The sequence below is a fragment of the Pan paniscus genome, chromosome 23, assembly GCF_029289425.2.
Source record: "Pan paniscus chromosome 23, NHGRI_mPanPan1-v2.0_pri, whole genome shotgun sequence".
Classification (NCBI taxonomy): Eukaryota; Metazoa; Chordata; class Mammalia; order Primates; family Hominidae; genus Pan; species Pan paniscus.
The window spans coordinates 37695399-37719196 of record NC_085927.1 but is presented as its reverse complement, the minus strand read 5'-3'; the positions used below and the strand labels follow the sequence as shown (position 1 = coordinate 37719196).

The 23798-nt window shown below is 50.2% G+C and overlaps 1 long non-coding RNA gene across 1 annotated transcript in view; it reads left to right on the top strand.

Annotated features, from left to right (window-relative positions):
* The first annotated feature begins 4037 nt into the window (after positions 1–4037).
* LOC134730138 (uncharacterized) overlaps positions 4038–23798 on the top strand; it is a 39098-nt gene continuing 19337 nt past the window's right edge. Inside the window, exons 1-3 of the long non-coding RNA XR_010111808.1 lie at positions 4038–4127; positions 12176–12298; positions 21273–21383. This is a non-coding gene — a long non-coding RNA (uncharacterized LOC134730138). The remainder of the gene's footprint in view (positions 4128–12175; positions 12299–21272; positions 21384–23798) is intronic.

Here is a 23798-nt window from a genome sequence, read left to right as displayed (position 1 = left end):
CTTTCCAGGTACCACCCCCATGCCTCCCATGCCTCTCTGTTCTTCCTGTGTTTTGGGCTCCATTTTACAGATATGGGAGTTGAGGCCCAGAGAGGTCAAATCACTTGCTCAAGATCACCCAGCAAGGGAGGGAGAGGGAGAAAATTTGAAGCCAGGTGCACATGTGTACAGAGCCAGGCTAAAAGCAATGCCCTGGCAGGGTCTCCTGGGTCACCAGGTAGCCCTGTGAGCTGTTTTTCTCAGCTTTGCTGAGTCCTGGGAAGAGAGAGAATGAAGGAGGCAGACAACACTGATGCACAGAGATGACGTGTTTAAAGCAGCAGAAAGACTCCTGAGCATGGGGCCTCAGTACATCTCCATGAAGTGGTCCTGATCAGGTGCAAGGTGTGGAGGAGGGAATGGCGTTGATGGGCACAGCTCCAAGAAGTCTTGGGTGATTCTCCACCTCATTCCTTTGCGTGGGGAGGGGGTATCTCTCCTCCCTATTCCTCGTGACAAGGTGGCTATTTTTAAACCCCTCTTTTCGTAGTGTTCATGTCAAAGTCACCACGCAAGGAATACGTCAAGTGTCCTGGGAAGTGACGTTTAGGCAGACAGAGCTGGGTGGAAGCCTCGGGCTGATGTTGGAGCAGCCAGGCATGCAGCCTGGGTGGGGCTTTGATGAGTCACTCCGCTCTTCCTCTCTGCTCCCCGTCACTCGGAGCTGTCTTGTTGGGAGTTTCCTAGGGACAGAGAAAGTAAGTCCAGCCAGAACTGACCATTCACTCAGTCTCCTAACCTGAGTCCCAGGTGCCCTCTCTTCACCTCCACTGAGCACCAAGAGCTGATGGTGCTGCCTGCCCCCTGCCACCAGCCTTAGGATGGTGGAACCCTGGCAGTCCAGCCTCCTTCCCACAATCTATTGTCCACACCTTGGCCAGAGTGCTCCTTCAAAAGAACAAATCCAATAGTGCTCTCCCCTGCTCAAAACCCTTCCATGGTTCCACTCCCATTGCCTTCAAAACAAAGTTCTCCACCCTGCGTTCTCTAATCCTGCCTTCCTGCCAGCCTCATCTCATGCCGCTCCCTGCTCATGTGACTCCCTGCCCACTCTCTGCCCTGGCTGCCCTGTACTCCAGGGTTTGGCATGTGGTAGTCCCTCTGCTTAGACCACCCTTCTTCCAACTTCCTTTACCTGGCAGAGTGCTGTTGTTGTTGTTGTTTGTTTGTTTGCTTTTTTGAGATGGAGTCTTGCTCTGTCGCCAGGCTGGAGTGCAGTGGCGCGATCTCGGCTCACTGCAACATCTGCCTCCCGGGTTCAAGTGATTCCCCTGCCTCAGCTTTCCAAGTAGCTGGGACTACAGGCGCACGCCAACATGCTTGTTAATTTTTTGTATTTTAGTAGAGATGCGGTTTCACCACGTTGGCCGGGATGGTCTTGATCTCCTCACCTTGTGATCTCCCTGCCTTGGCCTCCCAAAGTGCTGGGATTACAGGCGTGAGCCACCGTGCCCGGCCAGTGCTGTTTGTTTTAAACATCACTTCCAACAAGAACTGGGAGTTGCGATGAGGGTGGCAGGTATGGAGAAGCCACCTGGGTTGCTGGGATTAACTCAGAGGAGGGACAGTGATACCGTTTGGCTCTGTGTCCTCACCCAAATCTCATGTTGATTTGTAATCGCCAGTGTTAGGGGAGGGACCTGGTGGGTGGTGATTGGAACATGGGGGCGGATTTTCCCCTTGCTGTTCTCGTGATAGTGAGGGAGTTCTCGTGATAGTGAGGGAGTTCTCGTGAGATCTGGTGTTAAAAAGTGTGTAGCACTTTCCTCTTTGCTCCCTTGCTCTCCTTCTCCCCATGGTAAAGATGTGCTTGCTTCCCCTTCATCTTCTGCCATGAGCGTAAGTTTCCTGAGGCTTTCCAGCCATGCTTCCTGTACAGCCTGTGGAACTGTGAGTCAATTAAACCTATTTTCTTCATAGATTATGCAGTCTCCGATAGTTCTTTATAGCAGTGTGAGAATGGGCTAACGTAGACAGCAATCCAGGAAGCCCATAAAATAAGATGACAGGAGCAGAGCCTAGACCAGGTAGACCAGCCAGACAATGGAGGGGATTTTTCCTTGTTGCCTGTTGACTTGGAGAACAGCTTACCTTGGGATTTTCAAACTTTTTTGGAAACTTGAGTTCCTGAGAGGATCCTGGAGGCAATGGCAGGGTTCAAGTCCTCCCTGACTCTGTTTTGACCTCCTTTCACAAATCTCTCCCAGAAGATTTTATTAGGAGGATATGTTTTGCAGCTAAAAAAAAAAGTTTGAAAAACGCTATGTTTTGAAGTCAGGCTGCATATGTTCACAACCCTGCTCAGCCACAAAGCTGTGTGGCTTTGGGTAAATTACTTAACTTCTCTGAATGACTTAAATTCTTAGTTTCCTAATCTGTAAAATGGAAATAATAATTGCACTGACCTTCCAGTTGTTTTGAAGAATGTGGCAGATTGTGTTTTTCAAAGATGGTCATAACCACATCTCTCATTCCTTATGCCCTTGTAGAATCTCACCATTTTCTCATCAAGAAGTTGAGTGGAAGTTCCCTCTCCTTGAACTTGGGTGGGCATTTGAATTGCCTCAATCAGCAGAGTAGCATGGAGGTGATGCTATGACTTCTGAGGTTAGGTCATGACAATGCCATGCACTTGTGCCTGGTTCTCCTAAGTTACTCCTTCCCAGAACCTGGCTGCCATGTTGTGAGGAAGCCCAAGAAGCCCATGGAGAGGAATGGAGACCCACCCCCATGCCCCCAGTGGATAGCTCCTGCTGAGCTCCCAGCTAACAGCTAAAACCAATTTGCCAGTCATGTGAGTGAGCTATTTTGGAGGTGGGTTCTCTGCCCTACAGTTAAGTTGTCTCAGCTGATGCCATGTGGAGCTGAGATGAGCTATCCCACTGCACCCTGCATAAATTACAGATTGTGATTGTTGTTGCTTTAAGGCACCATGTTTTGGGGTAATCTGTAATATAGCAGTAGATTACTGGAACAAGGAATAGGTAAGATAATGCACATGAAGTGCTTAGCACCGGACCAGGTGCATTAGAAGCACTTTTTACACAGGAGAAATTGAGCACAGAGACAGTGATGGTTTGGCCCAAGGTCACACAGCTACTGGACATGTTTTCCCACTACTGCTTCTGCTTCTTCTCTGCATGGAGGTAGTGAGGATGTGACTGTTGAGTTCTGAGCTGATCCCAGGGCTGGGGGACTAGCTCCTCTCCCCAAAGACTGGCACCCATTGCTGAGAGCAGGGTTTATCAACCAGATCTGGGTATTTCCAGACAAGCTTGCTGCAAGTCACCTCCTCCCTGCCTCTTCCCTCCCAGGCCCTCAATGGCTGCCCCAGGAAGGTGGGGAAAAGTGGTTCGACTGGGCATTGGCAAGTGAAGGGCCCTGGAGGCGGGGAGGGGGCATCTCCTGGCACCAGCCCCTGCTTCCTGTCTGCCTGCAGCTCCTCTTCCCAAGCATGAGTGGCTTTGAGGGAGGATCTGGGTGACTCTTTCCTCTAGGCTTTAATAATACTGTTAATTAAGCAGCCAAGAGAAGAACACGGCTGGCGCCAGCGAGGGGACAATGGTCTGAAAAGGGAACAGAGAGACGCATCAACAGCTTCCCATGCAGGGCTTTCAAAAGAGCAGCTGTGGGGAGCAGGCGGGTGGGGGACAGAAGGGACACCGCCAGAGCCGATCGCAGTGTGGCTGGGCAGGGAGGCGCTGGGATGAGCCCATGCCAGCTGCCCAGCTGTGCTTCTCTCTGGCACCCCCTGCCTGCCCAGCTGGACGAGGGCTTCTCTGGAGCTTCTGGACAGGCTGGATGAAACAGGCAGCCAGAGGGCACCAGCTGGTCCACCCAGATCCCCCATGACACCTTATTTTGCCTCCATTTCCTCATCTACAAAATAGAAGGGTTGAACTAGTTTGCATTTCTTCTTATGTGCCGATCTCAATAGAAGGTGACTACTTGGAATGTTGACTTGAGAATTTAGAAGCCGAATCAATGCTCCACGGAGAAGCATGCTGGGATTGATTTGTGATGTCTGCCACGAATATAAGATTGGCCATTTGGGGCATGAATGCTATTCATGGATTGGATCTCCTAAGGTACATTCATTCAACCAATAAGTAGTTAAAAACCACCTACTAAGTGTAGGTCTTCTCACTCTCATCTAGTTTCCTCATTTATACAATGAGTACCTAGGGAGAAGTAGAGTCATCCCTCAGCATCCAGGGGGAATTTGTGCCAGGATACCACACGGGTATGAAAATCCACAGATGCTCAAGTCCTTTATATACAAAGGGAGTATTATCTGCATATAACCTACGCATATCCTCCCACATACTTTAAATCATTTCTAAACTAGTTATAATACCAATACAATGTAAATGCTATGTGAAGAGTTGTTATACTGTATTGTTTAGGGAATAATGACAAGGAAAAAAGTCATGTTCAGTACAGGCACAACCATCCATTTTATTTTTTCCAAATATTTTCACTCTCGTTTGTTGAGTCCATGGATGTGGAACCCACATATATGGAGGGCCAAGTGTACTTTCTTTTTCTCTGGGCTGTGATCTTTGGAGACAGAACAAATAGGAAGAAATCAGGGCCAAGAGAGAAGAGATATCAGGAGTGCTCAGAAGAAAGTGTTGGTATTTGCATATCACCTTAAATCGGGTTGGCAAACCACAACCCCCGGGCTAATAAAGTTTGATTGGAATACGGCCACACCCACGTGTTTATGTATGGTCTGTGGTGCAGAGTTGAGTGGTAGGAGGGACAGAGAACTTATGGCTCACAAAGCCTAAAGTAGTTACTGTCTGGCCCTTTACAGAGAGAACCTTTGCCGACCCTGCTGTATACAATTCAAGGCATTTTCCCAGTCATCCTATCACTTGCTTTTCATGCCAACTCTCTGAGTTTAGCAGGGCAGACATTATGAAGTCCCATTTTCCGAAGAGGAAACTGCACCCCAGCCCCAGAAGGCCAGGCCTTGAACTTGAGCTTCCTATTTCTTTCCCTGGGCCCCCTTCTCCACGCTGCCTTCCATCTGACTCCAAAAGCTGCCAAGCTTTTTGATTTTGCTTCTGAAATCTCTGGCATCAGTCTCAGCCCCCAGTATCACTCACCTGATTGATGCTAACATCCTCCGGGATTTCTCCTTCTAAGCTATCTGATAGTGGCTAGAGAGGTTTTTCTTAAGCCCAAATCTAAATCAGGCCACTCCCTTGCTCAAAGCCCACCCATAGCTCCCCCATGCTCCAGCCCAAAGCCTGAGCTCTTTAGCATGATCTGTAAGGTCCCTGCTGCACTTGGAGCCTCCCCTCTTCCCTGTGTATTCTGGAGGCATGTTGCTCCTTTGCTCCTCCCAGGAATTTCTCTCCACCCCTTCACACAGGATTTCTCGTTGCTAAGACCTCATTCTTTAAGGCTCAACTCAGTTCATGAGCCTTCTCTGCTCCCTCCCCATGTTCAGCCAGGTTAATGCCTCCCCTGCCCATACTGACCTGGCCATTTGGGGCGTGAAGGCTATCTATGGATCGGATCTCTGAAGGTCCACTCATTCAACCAATAAGCAGTTAAAAACCACCTACTAAGTGTAGGTCTTCTCCCTCTGATCTAGCTTCCTCATTTATTATTATTCACTAGTGCACAGGCCTAGCATCCAGTAGGCATTCACTAAATGCTCTCACAGCCTTGCTGATGGGAACTTGCCCTCAGCTCTGAAACCCCAGGCCCCACTGTTAGCCTAATGCAGAGGTGCCCAGCCCCCGAAGACCCCCGAGGGCTCTCTACTCCTTCCCTCTCTGTGGCTGCCCCAGGGCCTGAATGGCTTGAAGCTGTGAATTTGCTAGGCAAGGACCACGACAGCTCTTGGCCTCATTATTTTTGGCATCTGTCTTATTCCTTAAGCATCTTCTGTGGGGAAGAAGAACAGCTTGATGGGAAAATGCTCTGACAGACATTCTACCATTAACACATTTTTCTCATGCCCTGAACGTGCCCCCACAATCCTTCTGGAAGCATCTATAATGGACAGAAAAAGGGATGGCAGTAAGGCTACAATGTTTCCAGGGGCAGGGGAATGAAAGAAGGCAGGCACTAACACCACCAAGTACCTATTGTGTGCCATATCCTATTCTGCTAATTACAGCTACCATTTGTATAGCCTTTACTTACGTGCCAGCCACACACACACACACACACACACACACACACACACAAAGCTCAGGACTGGCTTCAGGCATGGCTGGATCTAGGTGCTCCAACAATGTCTGCAGGGCAGGACCTGGTCCCATTTTCCTCTCACAGGCAAGCTCTTTTTACAGAATCCTGAGTAATTCCAGAACTATATTCTCTTGTCAGAACTAAGACAAGAAAAACCTAAAAAAGCTTTTTATTAATAGCTTCAGCACAAGTTCCAGGACTCATTCTCACTGATTGTACTTGGGTCATGTGCATGTTCCTGAGCCAATCACAGGATCAGGAATGGAGCATTTTGATTGGCCAAGCCCAGGTCATGTGCCCTTCCAAGAGCTGGGGACTGGGATAAGTCTCTCTTAAACATCACAGAGAGAGGCCAAGGCAGGAGGATCACTTGAGGTCACGAGTTCCAGACCAGCCTGGCCAACATGGTGAAACCTCGTCTCTACTAAAAAATACAAAAATTAGCCAGGCATGGTGGCACATGCTTGTAATCCCAGGTATTTGGGAGGCTGAGGCAGGAGAATCACTTGAACTCCCTAGGCAGAGGTTGCAGTGAGCTGAGATTGCACCACTGCACTCCAGCCTTGGCAACAGAACAAAACTCCATCTCAACAAACAAACAAACAAACAAACACAAACAAACAAAAAAAATCGAAAAACAACTAACATCACAGTCCAAGGGAGGTGGGAGAATGACGGATGATCCCTGAGGGAGAATCAGGGTGCTGGACAGGCAGAAACAATTGTCTATCACAGGGGCCTGCAAATCTCACTTTTATGTTACTAATGAGGACACAGAGTTACAAAAAGGCAAATGGGCTGCCCAGACTCACAAGGCTGATATGTGGCAGAACCTTGATTGGAGCTCAGGACTCCAGGACTGACTTATAAAAGCCCTGGGGAGGCCGGGCACGGTGGCTCCTGCCTGTAATCCCAGCACTTTGGAGGGCTGAAGTGGGAGGTTGCTTGAAGCTAAGAGTTTGAGACCAGCCTGGGCAACATAGTGAGACCCCATCTCTAAAAAAAACCCCAAAAGCCCTAGGGAGCAATAAACTGTCCTTCTTTTCTCTCCCCCATATTTATTGAGCACTAATTATGTGCCAGGTACTATACTTTGGAGATTACAGTGGTGAATACGACAGATGTGGTCCCTGCATTGATGGAGCTTAAACTTAAAGAAGTCAGTTTCTGGCCTCCCTTGCTCATTGCTCTACCCTCCACCTGGACAGCCCTTTCCACCCCACCAGTCTCAGTCCCCAGTGACCTGTGTTCCAATCTTCCCTGTCTCTCTAGGTCTAGTTAGGGTCGTGCCATCCCCTCCAAGCCTGCCTTGCTGGTTGCAGCCAGACCTTCCCTTCCTTGCCTGAGTCCTGCAGCCCCTCTCTCCCATTAGGTTGCCCCTGCTTGCCCCTGAGATGTGCAGAAAAGATGGGGAGGCTGCCCCAACCCCTGAGGTTCTTGTTGGGGGAGGGAGAGGCAGGGAAGAAAGAGGATGGGCCAGACTGGGTTCTAGCAGCTGTCACCGCAGGGGCACACCCACATACACAACACACCCACAAACACACATGCACACATGCATACTCACTCATTTGCTCATTCGCAAGCATTTATTGTGTGCCTACTGTGTGCCGGTTACAATGCCAGTATTAGGGACACAGTGGTGAACAAGAGCAGGTCCTGGCCCTACCCAGTCCCCACTCCCCATTCCCCAACAGGGAGCTCACAGAGTAAGCACACAGTGCTTCAAGAGAGAGACATATAGAGTGATGAGAGTGTATACCAGGAAGGGCTTCCTGGAGGAAGTGGCAGCTGAGATATGAACTAGGTAAAGAGCAGAAGGGACAAGCATTCTAGGCTGGGAGGGAACAGCATGTGTGAAGGGTCTTCAGGGAGAGGAAGCGTGGGCTCTGACAGGTTGAATGGAGGTCAGTGTGGCAGCAGCCTGAGAGAGACAGGGTGAGTCAGGACTCAGCTGTGGGGAGGAGGGCGATGGGGCCATGGGAGCCATGGAGGGTTTTAAAGAAGGGAAAGGCAGAGGCAGACTTGGGTTTAGAAAGAGACTTCTGGCTGCTGTGCAGAGAAAGGCCTGGGAGTGTGGGTGCAGTTAGAGGGGGCAGCTGTGCCCTCCAGATGGACATGACAGGGGCCAGCAGTAGGGAGACTAGGTCAGGTTAGCAGGTGGCATGATGGGGAGGAGAAGCTGAGAGATTTGAGAGAAATTTCGATGGTAAAGAGGAAGGAGTGCAGATGCCACTGGTATCCGGTGTGGGCAGTGGGATGATACTCTGTACAACCCCTGCCTGGGGCCCCAGATACAGAGAAGGTGCAAGGTGGGGGAAGGTGCCCCTTACACCCTTAATACCTCCTTCAGATCTCCCTCACACCCCCACTCACAACCTCACAGACAACTCGACATAGTCACATGAACAGTCTCACTCACAAATTCATCTTCTTACATTCCCTTACTCACCAGTCCACACAGTCCCTCTATCAGTCAGTGCAGGATGGGTTATGCCATAGTAACAAACATCCCCCAACACAGCACTGTTCAGCAGTAGAGGTTTCACTCACACCTATGCTATCTTACTCCCCCTGCTCTACCCACTCCCACTTCCCGTCATTCACACCCAGTCCCTGTATCAGTCAGCCTGGGCTAGATTTGGCTGTAGTAACAAGCAGCCCCAAACCTTAGCACCACACAGCAGTAGGGGCTTGTTTCCTGCTCACGCTCTATCCATCATGGCTGGGTGAGCGCTCTGTTTCACCTCATCTTTCCTCCCAGCACACTGATATGCAGCCTGTCTCTTCTTGTGGTTGTGGAAGAGCAAAGGAGACAGTGAACCAGGAAGGGACTCTTGAAACTCCACCTGAAAGTGACACATGGCATTTTCATATTTTATTGGCCTGAGCAAGTCCCGTGGCCATGTTGGATGTCAAGACAGAGTGATCCTTCTGCATGGAGGGGCAAAGACTATCTATGCCTATGAATACTACAGGCCACCAATGCACCCACGTTTCTTCCCATGGGAACCCCTTCACTAAAACACTCACTGGCAGTCACACCTCTGCTAGTCACACACACATTTTCAGCCACATACTGTTTGTTCACTATGCATACCCTTGGTGACACATGTATGTACTTGCACTTAACTCATACCCATCCCTCACTCATGAACACACTTTTTCAGAGCAGCTCTGATCCACACACCCTCTTTGTCACTGCTCTACACACCCTCTTTGTCACTGCTCCACACACTCACAGGCACACTTTAATTTTGCACACTTTCCCACGCTTAACTTGGTTAACACCTACATCTACCCTGCTAGAGTCTGAAAGTTTGTGTTGCCCCAAAATTCATATGTTGAAACCTAACCCCCAAGGTATTGGTATTAGGAGGTGGGGACATTGGGCGGTGAGTTGGTCATGGGTATGGAGCCCTCATGTCATGTATGGCATCAGTGCTTGTCTTAGTCCCGTTTCTCATGTTATCACAGAATACTGGAAACTGGGTAATTTATAAAGAAAAATTTATTTCTCATGGTTCTGGAGGCTAGGAAGTCCAAGAGCATGATGCTGGCATCTGTTGAGGACATTTGTGCTGCATCAGAACATGGCAGAAGGCATCACATAGCAAGTGAGTGCATGAGACCAAGAGAGAGTTGGACAGAACTCATCCTTTTATCATTCCCACCATAATTGACCTATTCCTGTGATAATGGCATTAATCCATTCATGAGGACAGAGCCCTCATAACCTAATCACCTCTTAAGGCCCCATCTCTCAATACCCTTACAATGGCAACTAAGCTTCAATGTGAACTTTGGAGGAGACATTCAAACCATAGTAGCGCTGTTATAAAAGAGGTCCCAGGCCAGGTGTGCTAGCTTATACCTGTAATCCAAACACTTCCGGAGGCCAATGTGGGAGGATTGCTTGAGCTCAAGAGCTTGAGACCAGCCTGGGCAACATAGTGTGACTGTGTCTCTACTAAAAAAAAAAATAAAAGTTAGCTGGATGTGGTGGCACATGCTTGTAGTCCCAGCTACATGGGATTCAATGGGAGGATTGCTTGAGCCTAGGAGCTGGAGGCTGCAGTGAGCCGTGATTGTACCGCTACACTCCAGCCTGGGTGACAGAGCAAGACCCTGTCTCAAAACAATAATCATAAAAAAAGAGGCTCTAGCCCAGGTGCAGTGGCTCATGCCTGTAATCCCAGCACTTTGGGAGGCTGAGACAGGTGGATTACTTGAGGCCAGGAGTTTGAGACCAACCAGGCCAAAAGGGTGAAACCCCGTGTCCACTAAAAATACAAAAAATTAGCCAGTGTGGTGGCAAATGCCTGTAATCCCAGCTCCCTGGGAGGCTGAGGCACGAGAGTTGCTTGAATCCGGGAGGTGGAGGTTGCAGTGAGCTGAGATCACACCACTGCACTCTAGCCTGGGCAACACAGCGAGACTTTGTCGCAAAAAAAAAATAAATAAATAAAAATAAAAAATAAAAGGCCCTTGAGAGCTTCTTCACCCTTGCCACCATGTGAAGACACTTTGAGAAGGAGGGGCCATCTCTGAACCAGGAAGCCAGCCCCCACCAAACATGGAATCTACCAGAGCTTTGGTCTTGGACTTCCCAGCCTCTAGCACCTTGAGAAGTAAGTTTCTGTTATTTGCAAGCCATCCAGTCTACAGTATTTTGTTATAGCAGATTGATTGGACTCAAACATGCCCACAGTTTCAATAACATGTAGCTTTCAGACACAAAGGTGCGCACTCATCTCTTCAATCATACACCCTTCCAGTCATGCCCCTGCACACACTCACATACAAGCACCTGCAGCCACCTCTTCTGCACATATACACGTGCACACACCTGGCACAAAGACACCTCACATGCACACACAGTAGCACACTTAGAAATCAGGCTCATTTGCTCCCTCCCAAGTGAAAAGGTCTCAGAGTCTTCTGCTCTCTGGGTGTGAACATGCAACTCCATCTGGCTTGAGTGTGCTGGTGCCACACTCCGAAGGCAGGCAGGTGGGTTCGCATGGAGCCTTGCTTGGTGAAAAGTCTCTAAAGCCCCCACCCCCGGCGCCAGGCTTGGTCTCCTTACCTCTCCGGGCGGGCTTGATCTGCAGTGCCTCCGTAATAGGCTGTTCAGGGAGAATCGATCAGCCTCTGTGTACACTGACCACAGAAAACATAATTAACAGTGTTTGGGATCCATTAATTGCACTGGCTAGGAATTCCAAACAATCTAATTTGAAAAGTCACTTACGAGTGTATCTTTGCCTTGATGGAGCACAGGGTGCCTGAAATAGCTGTAGGGGACCAGCACACCCAGGCCAGGACCCAGTGGCCTGTCCCTTCGTTAGGGGGAATTTAGGTCACTGAGGCTGTGGGAGGAGAAACTTCCCTCCTCCATAAAGCCCTCCTGGATTGCCACACGGCCCTCTGACAGCCTCTGGAATATCCTCACACCCCGGTTCAGCTCATGGCCTACAGCCTCGCTGGTTTGAGGTTGTTTTATGTGGATTTGTGCAGCCTCTTTTGTGGTCAGAGACCTTGTCTATAATACCCCTTCCCAGAGCCCTGACAGCTATTGTTATCATTATTGTTGTTGTTATTTCCTCATGTCCTCAATCTAGTGCAGGCCTTGAGGGGGTGGGTTTTGTGTGTTTTCCTTCTTTGTGAAATAGGGCTTCCTTTGTCCTAAGTGCTCAAAAAGCTCAGGTCTGAGGGAATAAAAATAAAACCAGTTTGGCTGTCCTGAGGCACTAAGAAAGATTATCACGGAAAATGTTTTGAGCTTCTTAATCTCTGAAATATGAAAATCTAATTTAAAAAAGAAAGAAAGAGAAAAAAACCTCTGAAAATTGTTTTGGGGTTGCCTTGTGGATGTGTTTGAACCTTAAAACTCCTTCATATTCCTGCTTCTGTCTCATCCCAGAGCCCGAATTTCTGAGAAACCACTGAAGACCTGACCCTAATGCTTAATTATTTCTCCTTTCCAAGCATCTCTCATGGAAGGCATTTTGGATGAAAAGACCTTTGGCAGCATGGGTTTTGCAGGGTGAGTAGGAGTTTGACAGGTGGAGAAGGGGGTTGGGAAAGGGACCTTCAGGCAGAAGAAATGGTGCATGTAAAGGTAAGGCAGTGTGAGGGAGCTGGGTGAGATTAAAACAGCATTGCAGATGCAACTTGATATGAAAGTTGGACAGAACCTGAGAGACCTACCTGGAAACTTTAGTCTTTAGTCTTAGGGCACTAGGGAGCCAAGGCAGGGCTTATCAAGAGGGCGATATGATCAGATTTGCATGGTAGGAAGGTCCCTGTGGCTGTAGAGGGAGGTGAGTGGGTCTGGAAGGAGTAAGACTTAAGTCGAGCAAGGAGCCCTGCAAGAATGCTGTTGTTTTGGTGCAAAGAAGAGGTGAGGGTGGCCTGATTGGGGTGCCAGGAGGGGAGTGGAGAGGACTAGAGGACTTGAGTCCAATTTAGGAACCTTGGTATCAGGCATGGCATGCATTCTGTACCTTCGCCTGCCCTGAGCCACCTATTTATGCCTCTAGGATTTTGCTGCTTCTGTTCTCTCTACTGAAAATGTCCTTTCTTACTGATATGGTTAGGCTCTGTGTCCCTACCCAAATCTCATCTCGAATTGTAATCCCCATAATACCCACATGTCAAGGGAGAGACCAGGTGGGGGTAGTTGAATCGTGGGGACAATTTCCCCTGTGCTGTTCTCGTGATAGTGAGTGAGTTCTCACGAGATCTGATGGTTTTATAACGGGCTCTTCCCACTTCGCTCAACACTTCTTCCTGATGCTTTGTGAAGAAGGTGCCTTGCTTCCCCTTGGCCTTCTGCCATGATTCTAAGTTTCCTGAGGCCTCCCCAGGCATGCTGAACTGTGAGTCGATTAAACTTCTTTCCTTTATAAATTACCCAGTCTCAGGAAGTTCTTTACAGCAGTGTGAAAACAGACGAATACACTTACTTTGCCTGCCAAGAACGTTCATACTTATTTGCTGGGATCCAGCCCAGGTCTTTTTGTCTGGGAAGCCTCTCTGGTCCACCTTCTCCCCAAGGGCTGGTCGATCTCCTCCCCTTCCCTCTCCCATTACTGTGCATATCCACCTGTTATTGCATCAATCAGACCACATCGTGACCTTGAGCTGAGGGCCAGGGACTCCTCCTTCTTCAACTTCACACGCAGACACCTGGTGCATGCCTGGCTACCAGTCACTGTCTAGTAAATATGCTGAATGGACAAACGTGTATGAGAACCTCAAGCTGTCTTTCTCAGCTGTCTGCAATCCTACCATCAGTGACACATTTGGGAATGGGCACAGATTGTGCATAGGTGCATATATGAGTGTGTGTTGTGTCTTGGAGCATGCGTTTCCACGAATGTATGAAGTGAGGTGTGTGCACCATGTGTGGTGTCTCTGAGGGGTGGCAGGGACTGTGGGCGCGTGCATGGTCCATGTCGGGGGCTGGATTCACGGTGTGCCAGGCTTGCATGGCTTGTGCCCTGCTGTGGTTGGAATGTTTGTATCACCCTAGAATTTGTACGTTGAAATCTTAACACCCAAGGTGATGGTGTTAGGAGGTGGGTCCTTTGGGAGGTGATTAGGTCATGAGGGTCGATCCCTTGTGAATGGAACTAGTGCCCTTATAAAAGCAGCCCCAGAGGGCTTCCTTGCCTGTTCCACCAGGTGAGGACACAGTGAGAAGTCAGTCTAGGAACCCGGAAGTGGGCCCTCACCTGACTCTGAACCTGCCCAGGTGCCCTGATCTTGGATTTCTAGCCTCCAGAACTGTGAGCAGTGAATTCCTGTGGCTCATAAGCCACTCACTCTGTGGTGTTTTGTTCCAGCACCTCCCATAGACCAAGCCATACTCCATCCTGTGCTCCTGCCAGCGCTTCCCAAGCGTCACTCTGGCCACACGCCCCTGGACCGGGGGCCTGGTAACGTGCAGGTCTGGATTCAGTGTGGGTTGCTGAGTTTCTGCAGTTCTAACCATCTCCTGGATGCTGCTGGCCTGCACACCACACGTGGCCTCGCCAGGCCACTGGCACCCAGAAAGGGCCTGGGACCCACCACAGCTCACCCAGTGAGGCAGCGCTTGGAGGAAAACCCAGTTCTCTGCCTCCAGCTCAGGAGGCTGCTGTGGTCCTGGGGGCCCTGCGGCTCCCAGGAGTGTCCCCATTCTGTGCCATTCCCTGTTTTACAGGCGCTGTGAGGGTGGTTCCAGCATCAAGGAGTGTTAGCGGGTGGGTTTAATGTGCCCGGGCAATTCTCATGGCTCAGGAGCCAGCAGCCATAATTCACCTACTAAATTATGGCTATAAATTTCCTCAAAGAGATGGGTCCCCAGGCAGGTGAGTGGGATGATGCTGGTATCATTGAGCAGAGTTCAGTCTTTTGTCCTAATTAAATGGGAGCATGAGATGGTGCGAGGCCTGGTCCCTGCCACACCAGGTGCCTGCTGTTTCACCAGGTCCCCTGGGTTTCTGGGTCTGAGGAGGCAGAGTGGGCAACCCATGGTGGTACAGGCAGGGGAGGTGGGCTCCAGTATGCGCCTGTGTGTCCAGTGAAGGAAACCAGGCTCTGTTCTAAGCGTCAATCCTGATACTGCTTGTCGTGAGTTAAATGGTGACCCCACCCCAATCTCCCAGAAAATGTCCCCCAGAAACTGTGAATGTCACTGTTTGGAAAAAACGTCTTTGCAGATGTAAATAAATAAAGGATCTTGAGATGGTATCAACCGGATTAGGGAGGGCCTGAAGTCCAATGACAGGTGTTCTTGGAGAAGGAGAAGGAGAGGGAGGCCGCAGAAGAGAAGGCCGTGTGGGGATGGAGGCAGAGACTGGAGGGATGCAGCCACCAGCCAAGGAATGCTGGGGGCCACCGGAAGCTGGAAGAGACGAGGGAGGATCCTGCTGAGAGGCTTTGGAGGGAGCATGGCCCCGCTGACGCCTTGATTTCAGACTTCCATTTTCTAGAACTGTGAGGGAATGCATTTTTGTTGTTGTCAGCCACTGAGTTTGTGCGAATTTGTTACAAGTGCTGCAGGAAAAAAACTGCCACGTGACTCTTGGAGCCTCAGTTTCCTCTTCTAGCATGTGGGGTTCGAGTTGTGCCTTCCACTCAAGCCAGGTGTAGGGCGCGATTCAGCGATGTCTATAAAGTGCCTGCAATAGCCTGTGATTGGCAGCTGGGATGCTTACAAGACGTGGCTGTGGCTGTGGGTGAGGCCCTGGAAAACAGGGTTGCCGGGCACAGGATGCATTGACTGAGACTGTGCTTAGAAAAGGCTTTTGCGAACTGTGAAGTGAGGGACTGCTCTTTATGTTGATTGGGCTGTGAACCTGGGAGCCCCCAGCTGCCCCAAAAGAGCCCCTCCAGCCCATCATCCACTTTCCACTTTGCCATTTTTCCTAATTTCACTTCTACCGATGCTCATATTGATTCGGTACTTTTCATGAAACCAACTCATTCTTTCAGCTTAAATGAGCGTATTTAAAAAGGACACTTTATACTGCTAGAGTAAATTAAAAGCACGTTCCACTTGCCCTGAAAAGACGGTGACCTTAAACAAAAGTGCAACGAAAACAAAGCGGAGTGGTCTGTGAAAGTTCAGCCAGGCGCTGCCGTCTGCCGAGAGCTCTCGGCCTGAGGTCTGCTTGGTTTTTGTTAAAAAGGGAGGTAGCAAAAGGGGAGGCGTTGAAGACACATCAGCACCAAACCGAGGTTTTCTTCTTGTTAGTAATCAGGAAAGTGATCAGAGAGGAAACAATGATTTCATTTACAAAATTCTTTTTTTTTTTTTTGAGACAGGGTCTTGCTCTGTCACTCAGGCTGGAGTGCAGTGGTGTGATCATGGCTCACTGCAGCCACAAACTCCTGGGTTCAAGCCGTCCTCCTGCCTCAGCCTCCCAAGTAGCTGGCACTACAGGCACACACCACCATAACTGACTAATTTTTAAACTTCTTGTAGATATAGGGTCTCGCTATGTTGCCCAGGCTGGTCTTGAACTCCTGGGCTCAAGCAATCCAACTGCCTCAGCCTCCCAGAGTGCTGGGATATCAGGCATGATCCACCACACCCGGGCATTCATTATGTAATTGTTAATGTTGAGTCCATGTATCCCCCTAAATTAATCTCTCAGGGCACACACCCCACGCTATGGGAAACAATGCTCTGGCCAAGCATTCTTCCCCCACCCCTCCCGCATCCATACTCCTGGAAAACTGGTCTGGAGAGGGGGTTGGATAGACTCATCCAAGGCTGTAAAGTGAGTTGATAGCACAACCGCAACTAGAATTCACATCTTTTCATTCCCAACCCATTGCCCTTTCCACTGTACTAGACTCCCTTGCTGCTTTTTAAAAGAGGCTTTCAGTAATACATTGCTTTTTCCATGTGAGTGAGACTAGTGGTGGGGTGTTAGGCATTATGTGGCAGACACATCACTCCCCATGTGCTACAGTCTCAGAACAGGACTAGCCCCAGTGATCACCCTTCAGAGGTGAGGATGACTGGTTTTAAGGTGAGGCTCTGTGCCTTCTGCTCTTGGAACCTTAGTTGTTTTACCTGTCAAATGGGCACAAACAGCCCATCCTTGAAGGAGTATTGGGAGGCTTGGCAGCGATGAACAGGTAGCACCCACCTGGGGCACTTGACACAGGCCTGGGCAGGGTGCCCTTCATCGGCAAGGCCCGCAGAGCTCAAGGCCAACTCTGGTGGGCAGGGGCCAGGGCTTCGGACTGGGCAACCCGTGTCAGCTATCATGGTGAGCTGTTGGTTTTGTGGATTTTCACATTTTTGAAGGTGGCACAGGAATAGGAAACCCCTAGCTGTCCAGGTGGGCAGTGATTGGGCCAAAAATATCTCTGGTGGGTTTTTGTGGCTGCAGAGGAATGAGCACTGAGCAGGGTTCAAAGGTAGCATTCTAGGGTTTCAGCTCTGCTCCAGACATGCTGGGCACTTGGCCTCGTCATTTCTCTCTCTTGGGCCTTGCTTTGCTCATCTGTAAAGTGGAGTGACACGTCATCAGACAGTCCAGTTCTCACGCACTCACTCATTCAGACCACAATGCTTGAGCCCCTCCTCTGTGCAGAGCAGGGAGCTGGAACACAGATGGAGAATGATAATCCTACAACAAACTCATTACATTAGGTGACATGAGTGGGGAATGTCGGGAGGTCGGGCCAGGTGTGATGGCTCATGCCTGTCATCCCAGCACTTTGGGAGGCAGAGGCGGGTGGATCACTTGATGTTAGGAGTTTGAGACCAGCCTGGCCAACATGGTGAAACCCCGTCTCTACTAAAAATACAAAAATTAGCCGGGCATGGTGGAAGGTGCCTGTAATCCCAGCTACTCAGGAGGCTGAGGTAGGAGAATTGCTTGAACCTGGAAGGCAGAGGTTGCAGTGAACTGAGATTGCACCACTGCACTGCAGCCTGGGCAACAGAGCAAGACCCTGTCTAAAAAAAAAAAAAAAAAGAAATGTCAGGAGTTCCAACGCAGATGATCCTAAGGAGCTGACCTGGTCTTGCTGCTGGGATAGTACAGGAGCGTGGAGAAGCCTAAGAGAGCCTGGGTCTGAAATCTGGGAATCCCAGGCAGATCCGGAGGACAGTGCCGATCAGATGCCAAGCCAATGGCTGGTTATAAATTCCCCTAAATGGGGAGGGGGAAGAGACAAATGATGTTGGATGGCTGGGAGTGAACGCAGATAATTCTCCAGCCTGCTCCCCACAAACCGCTCTTGAGTTTTTACCCTTTCTTAGGAACAATAACCATTCTCTCAACTTTCAGTGCAATGGGAATAACTCTGTCTCATGTTACTATGTGGAACACAGTGGGCTGGCGAGGTACCAGGGGCTTACAGATGGGACCTCAGCCCCTTCTCTAACCAGATTCCCACCCCGAGGCCCACCGGGGTGCCATCCCGGCTGCTGCACGGGACCCTCTTGGGCTGTGCACAGGGATGTGGCATTCAGTCCCAGAGACTCTCCAAGGGACATCATTCCTCTTGAAATTCTTTTTCAGACCCTCTGTCTACACTGGGGAAAAAGTCTCTCAGCTTGGTGCTGATGTGTGTTTAATGCCTCTCTAGCCCCATGGACCTTCCTTTACAACAAAAAGAGAGAAGGCAGGCCTCGGGCTCAAAGTGCCAGGAAAAAAGCAGTAATGGTTGTCTGAGATTTAGTGACTTTTTTATTGTTTATTTTTGAGACAGGGTCTCACTTTGTCACCCAGGGCTGGAGTGCAGTGACGCGAACACAGCTCACGGCAGCCTCGACCTCTCGGGCTCAAGTGATCCTCCTGTTTCAGCATTCAAGTAGCTGGGACTACAGGCGTATGACACCAAGCCTGGCTAATTTTTGTATTTTTTGTGGAGACGGGGTTTTGCCGTGTTGCCCAGGCCGGTCTCGAACTCCTGAGGTCAGACAATCTGCCCGCCTCGGCCTCCCAAAGTGCTGGGGTTACAGGCGTGAGCCACCATGCCTGGCCTAATGACATCTTTTGTTTGCATTGTGTTTGTTTTAATTTCCTTTTCAGTGATTGTTATACGGCTTTTCCAGTTTTCCATAATGATGCTCTAAAGCTTCCTTGCAAAATAAATTTATTTAAGAGAATCAGTTTGAAGGAAACATAATGTCCAGAAACAGTTTGTTCAGGGGCCACATGGATAGAACAGGACTCAGGAAGGAGAGATTGGAGCTTGGCAACTGCCATCCTGGGGGGGTGGGAGCCGCTGCAGGTCTTGAGCAGGGGAGGGACCACCCGTGGCTGTCTCCCTGGTGATGCTGGGTTCCCAGAATCAGGCCCAGGCCTGTCCCAAGTCCATGAGGCCCCAGGCCCTGAACTTCCATGGTGATGGAGAAATATAGAGAGACAATAAGGCAGTGAACCGTGGCAGAGGGTTTATGAGGCGGCCATGCTCGAATGGTCAAAAGTTAGGGAAAATGTATTTATTACAACACTTTTCATGGGCAAGTTATCATTTTGTCAAACTTTATTAGAGGGACTAATTAATGGGTTGTAAAAAGTACTAGTGCGTGGCCAGAGAAAGAGCTGGTCCCGGGGACATTGGCAGCCCCAGGATTTATGACCCCACTGTTCCCCATTTATTAATGTGGAGAAGGTGCGTGGAGTGGGTTATATATGGGCTGGTGCAGAGCCGCCCTCCCTCCCAGGAGGCTGGTGGGCCTGTGAGGGGGCGAAGGCAGGAGTCCTCTAGCCGCTGCCTTCTAGGGAAAGGCAGGTAGAGAGGCAGGTAGAGAGAGGCAGGAGGCCTGGGCTAGGAGGGAGACATCTGGCTGTGTGACCTTGGGTGACATTTTCCTCTCAACCTCAGTGTCCTCATCTGCACCTCAGGGCAGATGTGAGGAGCTAAGAAGGTCTTCAGTGGGAACATGCGATATAAACTGTGAAGTGCTCTGCACTACATAAATTATAAAGTGCTCGGTAGCTGAAGGATGGTGTGGTTATATGGTGTTATATTAGGCAGACAGCATGAAAGACATTGAGGGAGCCCTACTGTATGGCAGGAACTGTGCAAATGCTTCTCTTGCTTTATTAACCCTAATCCACGCTCCTCCTCCAGACCCTTGCCTTCTCATCTCTAGGCATTCAGCTCAGGTGCCTCTTCCTCCAGGGAGCCCTCCTGACTGCCCCCACGTGATGCACAGTGCTCAGTTCGTTTCCTCTGCAGCCCCATGCAATCTTGACTTATTTAGCGACTGGTTCACTTTGCTGTGTATTGTGTTTCCTCCACGTGGTAACAGAGCAGAGACTGTGTTCACCTTGTCCCCTGCTCTCTTCCCAGTGCCTAACACAGTAGGGGCTCAATGCATGTCTGCTAAGTAGATGAGGGAAGGCCTGCGGGCATAAAGACTGGGAGGCAGGATCATGTGGGACACATGCATGGAAGTGAAAGAAAGCCACTCGTTGGGTGGCGACTAGAGCAGGCACTCAATAAATGCAGTCGCCAGGTGGGAGGGTGGATCTGGGCCCATTCCTGACCCTCTCCACACAGCAGGGGGATCAGCTGGGGCTCGATCTTCTAGCATAAGCCCCTTCTGTCCGGGCTGTGAGTTATGGGGCTGGCTGAGCTGGGCTCCCAACCCTCTGACCCTCGGTGGAGACAACATCCCGGAGCTTTGGGTGAGAACCTGTATCGTTATCTGCTGTTTCTCAAAGGCCCACTCAGCTACACGCCTGAATAAAGAGTGTGGATGTTGGGGTGGGGAGGGTGTGCCCAGGCTGAAAACACCCACAGCAGAAACTGACCAAGGTCAGGAAATGGAGAAGACTGGAATGTCCTAGGGACATAGGTTCAAATCCTGGCTCCCCCACTTAGCAGCTGTGAGACCTTGGGCATGTCATTCAACACTCAGCCTCATTTTTCCCATCTGTACAGTGGGGATACTAAGGGTGCACCCCTCACCAGGCTGGTGCGGGGATTTGAGATGACGTCGGGGAAGCTCCTGGCACCAGGAGGTCCTTGGGAACTGGGAGAGCCTCACCCTGTTCTGTCTGAGTCCTGCTAGGGCCGAGGGCAGGAGGCAGGCGCCTCCGTGACTCAGGCTCAGCTTTCACCTGGGCTGAGCCTCGTGACTTCTGTGTGGACAGCTGGCTCCTGGCTGGGAAATGAGTTCTCCTTTTGGTCTCTTGACCGGTGTGGTATGAGGTCAGTGAGTGTTAACCTGGCAGGGACTGCTCCCTCTGCAGGGTCAGGGGGAGGACAGGAGACGAAGGTGGCTTTGAGCCACAAGAAGTGAATGACCCATAGTCTGCACCTCTGCAGCAGGGGACTGATGCACACTGGTTGTCATCCTCACTCCCCCCAGGTCGGGGCTGGCACTGTTCTGCCCACCCCTGGGACTGCTATGAGGGGCAGCTTCTGTGCAGAGCTTCATAGGCCTTGCTCATTCCCTCCTCCCCACAATGCTAGGAGGTTGGCATGATAATCCCATTATCCAGTTGACGAAACTGAGGCTCCGAAGCTTACGTTACGTAACTCCACAGGACCGTCTGGTACCAGGAACTGGCCAAATGTGAAGGTGTAAAACATAAAGTTCACACCCTCAAGAACCTTCTAGTCCAGTGGGGGAGATGGACCCAGAACGTCAGATTAAGGTGAGAGACAGACTCAGGACCAGAGGCGCTTCCTGGAGGAAGGGATATTTTAGCTGGGTATTGTGCATGAATTTACCCAGCACAGAAAGAGGAAACAGCATGTGCACAGGTGCAGAGGCTGAAAAGGGACTGCTGGCTGGTCTGATGGGGCTGGAATAAAGAGGGGAAGTTGGGATATGGAAGGATGTGAGTCAGACAAAGTCAGTGGGTACAAGTCCATGAAAAGCCCTGGAGGGCAGGCCAAGGAGTTTGGCTGAGAGGAGAAATCTGATGGAAAAGGCTGCCTGCTATAGCTACACCATTGACTCGTTTGTCAATAAGATGCTTCCAGAATGAGTGCACCAGTCTTCACTATTTATGACAGCTCCAACTCTTCCCCAGCTCTGTGGGCAGATCTTCTGACTCTTGGTGAGAAGGTGGCCTGGTAGCAACTCACATGCCTGAGTCTGGGGGTGCAGATGGAGGAAGAACAGGAATCCCCAAGATTCCCGAGTCAGTGGACATCAACAGATGGCTAGAAACCCTTCCCTGGGAGGCTGCTAATTTTTTTTTTCTTTGAGACAGATTCTTGCTCTGTCTCCCAGGCTGGAGTGCAGTGGTGCGATCTCGGCTCACTGCAAGCTCCACCTCCCGGGTTCACGCCATTCTCCTGCCTCAGCCTCCCGAGTAGCTGGGACTACAGGCACCCGCCACCACGCCCGGCTAATTTTTTGTATTTTTAGTAGAGACGGGGTTTCACCGTGTTAGCCAGGATGGTCTCGATCTCCTGACCTCGTGATCTGCCTACCTCGGCCTCCCAAAGTGCCGGGATTACAGGGGCGAGCTACTGCGCCTGGCCTGGCCTTTTTTTTTTTTAAACAGAGTCTTGTACTGTCACCCAGGCTGGAGTATAGTGGCACAATCACAGCTCACTGCAGCCTCAAACTCCTGAACTCAAGAGATCCTCCCATCTCAGCCTCCTGAGTAGCTAGGACTATTAGATACACACCACCACACCTGGCTATTTTTTATTTTTATAGAGATAGGGTCTTGCAATGTTGCTCAGGCCAGTCTTGAAGCCGTAGCTTCAAGTGATCCTCCTGCCTCAGCCTGTAAATTTTGATCACCCACTCCTTGTGGCCAACTGAACTTCATACCAGCATGGCATGTACAGAGCAGGTTTGGTTAATGGCAAGGATCACCTCATGAAATAATCTGGAAAGAAGGGAAGTGCAACGCCAAACTGGCCCAAAGAAAGATGATGCATTTACTAGAATGCACGAACTCTCCTTGGGAGTATAAAAGAGAACCAGGACAGGGCAGAACAGGGTGCTTCCACCCAGACAGTGACCAAGGGCTCAGTGTGATGGCTGCGGATCCTTTGTTACACCTTGTTGTGGTTCTTGCTACTATCTCTAAGTTGTTTAACTTTGTTTTTGAGTGATTTAATCCCTTTCAGAGGGTGGCCAAGGATTCTAGTTTTTGAGACTGAGCCAGGAACATTCAAAGGTTGCAAGCAGCTGCCTGTAGAAAGGGGAGGCATGGTTATTAGGGGGAAAAGGCCAGATGCCCATGGATGCCAGACAAGGATACACCCGTTTTGGGCACCTTGGAGGGGCACAAATTGGGGGAGGCTACTTTTGTGCTAGAAATTTTCTCTGGGTGTCCTGTTTTCTGTCTCTCTCTCTTTCTTTCCCTCCCTCCCTCCCTTCCTCTCTTTCCTTCCTTCCCTTCCTTCCTTCCTTCTTTCCCTCCCTCCCATTTCTTTTTTCTCTTTCTTTCTTTCTTTCCTTCTTTCTTTTTCTTTCTTTCTTTCTTTCTTTTTCTCTCTCTCTTCCTTCCTTCCTTCTTTCCTTTCTTCTTTTCTTTTCTTCCCTCCCTCCCTTCCCCTCTCTCTTCCCTTCCCTTCCCTCTCTCTCCCCTTCCCTTCCCTCTCTCTCCCCTTCCCTCTCCCTCTCCCTCTCCCTTCCCTTCCCTTTCTTTCTTGACAGGGTCTCACTCTGTCACCCAGGCTGGAATGCAGTGGCACATTCAACACACCACAGCCTCGGCCTCCCTGGGCTCAGGTAATTATCTCACCTTAGCCTCTCGAGTAGCTGGGACTACAGGCATGCACCACCACACCTGGCTAATTTTTGTATTTTTTGTAGAGGCGGGGTTTCACCTTGTTGCCCAGGCTGGTGTTGAACTTCTCCTGGGTTCAAGTGATCCACCTGTCTCAGCCTCCAAAAGCCTGTTGTCTTTAGAATCAAACCCAACCTTGTCAGCAATCTGCCAGACTCTGAGAGACTGCCCTGCCCGCCTCTTTCTCCTCTTACTGTTTCCCTCCTGTCCACTCTGCTATGCCCCGTCTTCCTCTTCCTCACAAATGAAGGGTCCCTGTCTATTTTGTTTTTTGCTCAACCCTGGAGGCCTAGGACAGTGCCTGGCACACAG